Genomic DNA, 7,419 nt, shown 5'->3' with positions numbered 1-7,419 from the left:
AAGGGATTTGAAAATAGTTGCCTAAATTTGGTGATCGAAAACTGAGCAGCAACCAGCAAGGGAGCAGGAGATTTTTTTTTTTGAGTGGCACCTAATCGGGTTTTGAGTCGAGGGGAAGAACCTGGGAGCCTTCTCCTCACCTAACTCCCCTTGTATGACCCACAAGGCCAGGTGGCGCGCCCTACAAGGGTGGGCGTGCCACCAGTGCCCGTTTCTCCCATGTTCGTTGTTTCACCTTGTCCTTTTGCCTGGTGGATCCTCTGTGCAGAAAAATGATCTGGGAATTTTTTGGTGATTTTTGGAGAACATTTTTTGTGTAAAATTTTTCAGAACTAAAAAACTGTTAAAAACAGACATAAAATAATTAAAGAAACTCAATATTAAGTAAAATAATTCAAATAACTTTGGTACTACTGCAACAATAATTCAATGGTCGTGAGCACATATGATGGGCGTAGAGTGTATACGCTTAGGTTGAGCTCCAAGTGCAGAGTTTGTAGATGTGGAAGACGTGTTTTCCCCACGAGGGTGACTCGAGGGTAATATTGAACTCTCGGGGAACTGTGTGTTAAGGGTTTATCTTCTTATCCTTCTCTTATGAGACCTGCAAAACAAATAAGAAAAATGTTTTGTACCCTCAATCACACCAAGTGGTTGTCAAGCACAAGGTGTGAGAAAAGATGTGAAAATATAATAAATGCAAACAAGAAATAAATATGCAATGATATGGATGGTAATGCAACGGTGCTAGAAAACAATGTGGTGTGTGGAACAAGTGGGATAGATCTCTCTACTTGCACAACTCCAGAAAACAACTTGATATGCAATGATGGTAAATATATATGCAAGGATGGTGGAAACAATAATGGATGATATTTTTGGGTTTTATATTGTGAATGCAAGAAAAAAAATGTTTTTGTATTTTTGGATTTTTTAAATGGCTGAAAATAAAAAGTGTGGACAAAGTGTTGGAAAGGTGTTTCTTATGATTAAAAATGGATTGGGGTTCATAGTTTCACAAAATGCACTCTCTCTTTTATGAAGTGGTAGATAATGGAACACTAGAATTGACATGTATGATTGCAACATAAAGGTTTCATGACAAGTTACTAGTTATATTGGCATCACGTCCTAACATATAGATCTTTTGTGTATTAATCTCTCTTATACTCCACCAAGATGCGAACTAAATCATAACACCCTAGTAATTAAGATAAATTAGAGTATAGCAAGTTCTATGACATGAAGTTAAAATAAGAACATGCTAGATCTAGTAATGGAGAAGTGGCAAGGTCACCCCACATCACTGGTAGCATGGTATTCTCTTTATCCCTAGTGAGGTAACAAAGTTAAGGTAAACACCCGAGTGGATCGCGGAATTTCTGTCACTTTCACCGCACTAGCCACCCCTGTTACTCCATCTAATGCACACGTTCCCCCTCACACGCCCTCATACACAAGTTTGATTAGAACAAGTAAACAAGAATGGGGTACATAATATGCATCTACTTTCATAACTGAAACAAAACTATTGCAATCTCAAACATATATTAACTCATAAAAAGATCCACCACAAAAGTATTACATAGATGATCGTAATCATGTCCAGCAGCTCATACAGTTCTAATTAGTGAAGCTCAAAGAGAGGAGAGATACATAAGTTATTTCCACAAACCCACGGTCCAGGGGTGGACTACTCCCTCCTCATCATCGTGATGATGGTGGAGTCGTTGGAGGAGGTGGAGACCACGCCGGCAGCACCCCGCTGGAGTTTTCCCCCTCCAATCTGCAGCTCCAGGTCTCTGTTTTCGTGTTTCTGTGTTTTGGCGCCGCTCCCTTTCGAAAGGCATCGGGAGAGTATTTTTATAGACGTTTTTAGGTCAAGACGGAGGCACGGAGATGAAAATGGACGATATCGGAGGCTCGAGGGCCAGGATGGGGCACCCCAAGCGGCCAAGGAACCTGGCCGCGTGGGCCTACCCCTTTTGGTCCTCGGACTTCATTTCTTGCGCTTCCTTGGCTCGTACTCCTTCTTCCTTCTAAAAACTGGTCCTCGTAAAATCTCAGGTGATTTAGACGTCGTTTGAGTCCCTGAAACATCAAAATATAGAAAAAAGGGATTTTCTGACCTTTGCAGGGTTAATTGCAGAAAAATAGGAAAACTGTGAAATATCCCCAAAATCAATATTAAAAAATGATATAACCCTTATATGATGCAAATATGATTAAAATATAAGTAATATAATGCAAAGTTCATGTATGCATTTTACATGCATCAACATGGTTGTTGGTTATGATGTTGGTGGCGGTGATGGTGAAGAAGCCCTCAAAATCCCCCTCCCAGGATGGAGAGCATGATCAATCTGACCCCCGAAACGAAGATCGTGGTCTTGGTGGCGCTCTGTTTCACGAAAAGCTCCGTGCTTCTCATGGGGGAGGTTTTTAGGGTATATAAGGCGACACACGAAGGGAGCAGACGATACGATGTTCGAGGGCCAAACGGGGCCTAGTGGCACGCCAACCAGCATATGGCGCGCCACTGGTCCTAGCTTGTTTGGGCCTCGTGGCTCCTCTCGTGTGATTCCAAGTCCCAGGCCCCATATTTTGGTGAAAAACTTTCGTTCTATTTTTTCTCAATTTTATTTCCTGTGAAAACAGACAGAAAGAAGACTTTTGCTAAAAACAATGTCAAATTCAGCAATTTTTATCCAAGTATGGTGAGATTTTGGAGAACATCCTTGAGCAAAGTGCTTGTAAAAGTAGATACATTTTAGATGTATCACACCCTGGACTATGGGTTTATGGAAGTAATTTGTAGCATGCCTCCCTATGTATTTCACTAATTAGAGTCACATGAGATGCCTACATGATTGTTACCATATTTGTATTAATTTGATGGTGGATATTTTGCTATGAGATGACATTTGTATTTTATTGTTGATGTATTGACAAATGCATATGTTACCCCCGTTCATGTATGCTATTTTCTGATCAAAATTGTATGCAAGAACCCATGAGGGGGATGTGTGTGTTAGTTGGAGTAACTTGGTGGTATGCATGTGGAAGCAAAAAAATCTATGTATTACTAAGGTTTTTTACCTTTCCATTGGTTACCTCACAAGTGATAAATGATTGCTTATACTATTGTTCATCGATTACAATGTAGGTGGCCTTGTTTGTTCAAGACGGTATCCTGTCAATCAACATCATGTCAAAGTTACTAAAGCAATACTCTGTTTATCTTAAACTTTGTTGAAGGAGTTTTCCCTTCCAATAGAGTATTAGTAATACGTGTTGCATCATCTTTATGATAGGATGTGATGACCATATGAATGATTATCAACCATTCAGTTTATTTTGCTATCACTCATTAACTTGTTGTTAAAAGTTATATTCATACCACCATGTTTATCAGAGAGAGATGAAGTGAAACCATGAACCCTATTCCATTTTAAAGAATAAGAAACATTTTCTACTTTGCTTTGCACGCTCTTTTAATTTCATTTCTTACTAAATCCTAAAGTACAAATATACTTGGCACTCTCATTTCACTATATTTTACCTTATTTTGTATGATTTACATGTTGTGTGTGCCTAACAAACATCTCAGTGGAGTTGGGGACACAAAACAGTTTTTCTTTTACATTGCTGGTCTTCTAATGAGGATAGAGGATAGAACCACTTTTCCCCTCACTTAGTGTTTCGAGTCCCAACGAGTTGTATACACGTGTAGTTCTGTTGCTACCAGTATGTTTTGAATAATGCTCATGGTAATTGCACCTTAACTATCCCAAAGATACAAAAGTAAAATATTTAATGTTGTGTCATAAAACTAGAAAGAAAATAATTGATGAATTTGGTGATGAGCCCTATGAACTTTTAATTATCTAATGAATGATATATCACATAAAGAACAACTAGATCTTTCCTTATGTTACGTTTATAAATCGGGAATGGAGCACTTTATTGGAGTTGTTCATGTAGATGATACGACCTCTTTATCACTTAGGATGCATTGAAGTTTTACTTGCTAGTCATGGCATGACTATGACTCAAATCAGTGAGGCCTTTTTCAAGTAAAAACTTACATACCTAAGTGCTGAGAAGCGCTCCAACCCTTACGAGCCAGGACCCTCGCGTCCGCTCCAACTCTCATGTCCGCGCGGCGGCCGCCGGGTCGCGCTGGCGCGCCTCTTCCTCCCTCCCCTAGCCCTCCTCTGCGCGGTATCCTCTCCGTCGCCGCCGTCCGGAGCGTCGCCGGGCAAAGCCCCTGCGGTGGTGGCGGCCTTCCTCAGCCTGGCGATCGGGGTGCGGTGGCGTCCCTCCACTCCTTTCAAGCGGTAGCGATCCGAGATGGTGGAGACTGGGGAGATCACGCATCGGCGATGTTCGTGGTGGTCGGTGGCCCCGAGCCCTTTTGGCCTCGGCGGGCGGCGGCGCTGCCGACCTTCGGCGGTTGCAGGGTTTCCTCTTGGCTATCTTTGAGTCAAAGAGGGCGCCCAGGATCTGATTCGGGTTTGGTGGTGGTGAAAGGACACTGATGCCGCCTAGAGGGGGTGAATAGGCGGTTTAAAACTTTTTACGAATATGGCTTAACAAATGCGGAATAAAACTAGCGTTTAATTTGTCAAGCACAAAACCTATATAACTAGGGTTCACCTATGTGCACCAACAACTTATGCTAAGCAATTCAAGCAACTATGTGATAGCAAGATATATAACTTCAAGCACTCGGGTGTCGAGAGTACTCCCCGGCAACGCCCTCCGTATGGGGCTTAGGGTAGATGGAATCCTGTAGGCTGACACGAGACATCGTTTATCAAACAAGCGGGGAGAGCGATTTACCCAGGTTCGGGGCCCTCGATGAGGTAAAACCCTTACGTCCTGCTTGTCTGATCTTGATTGCTGAAAATATCGGTTACAATGGGGTGCCGAAGGTTTCGACTATAATCTCGTCGAGAGACTAAGTTCTACGGTGACCTAGCTCTAGACTTACGGTGGTTATGGCTATTATGATTGGGTGTCCCTCGGCAGCCCCTCTCCTGGCCCTTATATTGGGAGCCAGGTCTCGAGAGGTCTGTCCGGGTACGACTAGGTTAAAAAGAGCCCTAAATCTAAACTTTCGTTGTATTCTTCGTCTTCTTGCCTTGTCCTTCAAGAATCCTTCTTTGGACCCGACGCAACGGCCCACCTGGTCGTTGAGTGCCTTTATGGGCCCCTGGCCGGGCCGTAAGAGGTAGTACAATACTAGTTACCTGAAGGGTAATGCCCACATCAGTAGCCCTCGAGTGACTGGCCGAAGAAACTTCGGGCAGGGACTAAAAACATGTCTTCTGTCGAATCTTCGTACTTACCGAAAAATCTTGACTTTCTTGCAATAGTAGCGTCTTCTTTATCGGGTGCGCGTTCAGCGCTCCCGATGGGAGTAGCGCCCCCGAGTCTAGGCACGGATGCTAGACTCAAGTTGTACTACTCGAATGTTTTCCTCTGCCGAAGCTTTATGCAAACTGTTATGGTCATCAGATATATCTCCTTATATCGGGTCTTTAATACTTTCAAGCAAGATTTAGTACGTAAAGGATATCGAGTAATGTGCCCGGTTTTACCGGTTAACTGCTGATGGCAAAATAACGTTACCCTACACGGAATCAAGTCCCCGGGCATGATTCTGGATTTGAAAAAGTTTTCGAACCCGAATTTCATCGGGTGCGTGTTCATCGCTCCCGATGGGAGTAGCCCCCGAGTCTAGGCGCGGATGCTTGCAACCGCGCGTAGACTTAGATCGAACCACTCGAATGTTTCAATTTCCTTCGGATGCTTCATGCGGAGCCGATGCTTTTTATGACATCATCGATGACGTAACCACTGCCGCGGTCTGATTGACAGGACATCACCTGACGGGCCCACCCTACTCCTGCGCGGTTAGTTTGGAAATGACTAGTGCTTGTGCATTGACCGAGGCGCCTCCTCGATTTCCACGCGTAGTGGGCGTAATGGGTCGCCGGTTCCATCTCTCCTGCTTGGACACGTGTATAATTGGATCCTCGTCCACCTCTCCACGATCATCAGCGTTACGGTCAGGATTTCCCATCAGTCATTGCTATAAATAAAGAGCCTTTTACCGTTTTCACTTTTTACGCCTCCATACTACTCGCCTTCCTCCTCAGTTCTTTCTCGCCATTGTTCCTGCTTTCAAGAGCTCGAGCACCATGGGCAAGAAGAAGGGAACCGCTGGTTCAAGTGCTTCCACGGGCGCGACCAAGATTGGCCTTGACTGGTGCGCCTCCACCATTTCCAACCGCGAGGTGAACAGGCTGCGCACGCTCGGCTTCATCTCATCTGCCGATTCTGACATCCGCCTCCCAGGTTCATCCTCTCGCCCAAAGCCTCCTAAAGGCTTTACTGTTATGTTCGCCGCCTTCTTGTTTCGTGGGTTTTCTCTTCCTGCACACGAATTCCAGGGCTGGCGACAGAAATGGTTCTATCTGCGAGACATCCCAGTATCTGGACGGCGCTCCAACCTGCCTCCGTTCGAAGATGTCTCCTTGGCTACGCCGAATAAATCCTGGCGGAACATTTTGACTGCCGAAGAAAGTACCATAGCCGATCAACTGTATGAAAAGTTCATGGACATGAAGAATGCAGAAGGTCTAACGATGTGTGGCACTGAGGTGGTCTCAGTGTTTCTAAGGCGTCGGGTGAAACCACTAATGTCTCGGCCTCATCAGCTGACGTGGGCATAACCCTTCGGGTACTCGACATTACAATACCCGGTGCAAACTATGAAGTTGGACCAGCACAAGGACTCGACAAGCTGGACCTGCAAGCGTTAACAACTTGGACGACAAGGAAAGAAGACTCCAATATGAATCCTACTAGGACTCTTGTAAATCCTACCTTGGCTGATATATAAAGCCAGACAGGGGCACCCCTTAGACACGCATATTCAGAAACATAGAACATAGAGGCGACACGCCTAGACACCACAACCCGCAGATTAGAACTAGACTAGATCCAACAACTCCGCCTATGACGGCCCCTGTACACATATATTCATATAGTGGATTGCCAGCAGGACGTAGCGATCCTCCACCGCGGGGACGTGAACCTGGGTACGTCGTGTACCGCCTCGCTCCAGGAACTTCCGTCGTCGCCTTTCTCTAAAAACCCAAGCCCCTCATGGTGGGCATTGCCGAGGAACCGCCTCGTCAATTGGCACCGTCTGTGGAAATCGCGACGACTGGATTTTGTCATCTGGGCGAGATCCATCATCATCAACAATGACGGATAGATGGTCGCTGGACGCTGGGCGACTATCTGTGTGCCGCAACAGATCATTGCCATCAGAAGTACCACCACCCGAAGATTGAGACCCAGCGGCAAGACGTTTCGACAATGAAGCATGAGAAATTTGCAAGG

Source organism: Lolium rigidum, chromosome 7 (genome assembly GCF_022539505.1).
Source record: "Lolium rigidum isolate FL_2022 chromosome 7, APGP_CSIRO_Lrig_0.1, whole genome shotgun sequence".
NCBI classification, from domain to species: domain Eukaryota; kingdom Viridiplantae; phylum Streptophyta; class Magnoliopsida; order Poales; family Poaceae; genus Lolium; species Lolium rigidum.
This window is presented reverse-complemented; position numbering follows the sequence as displayed.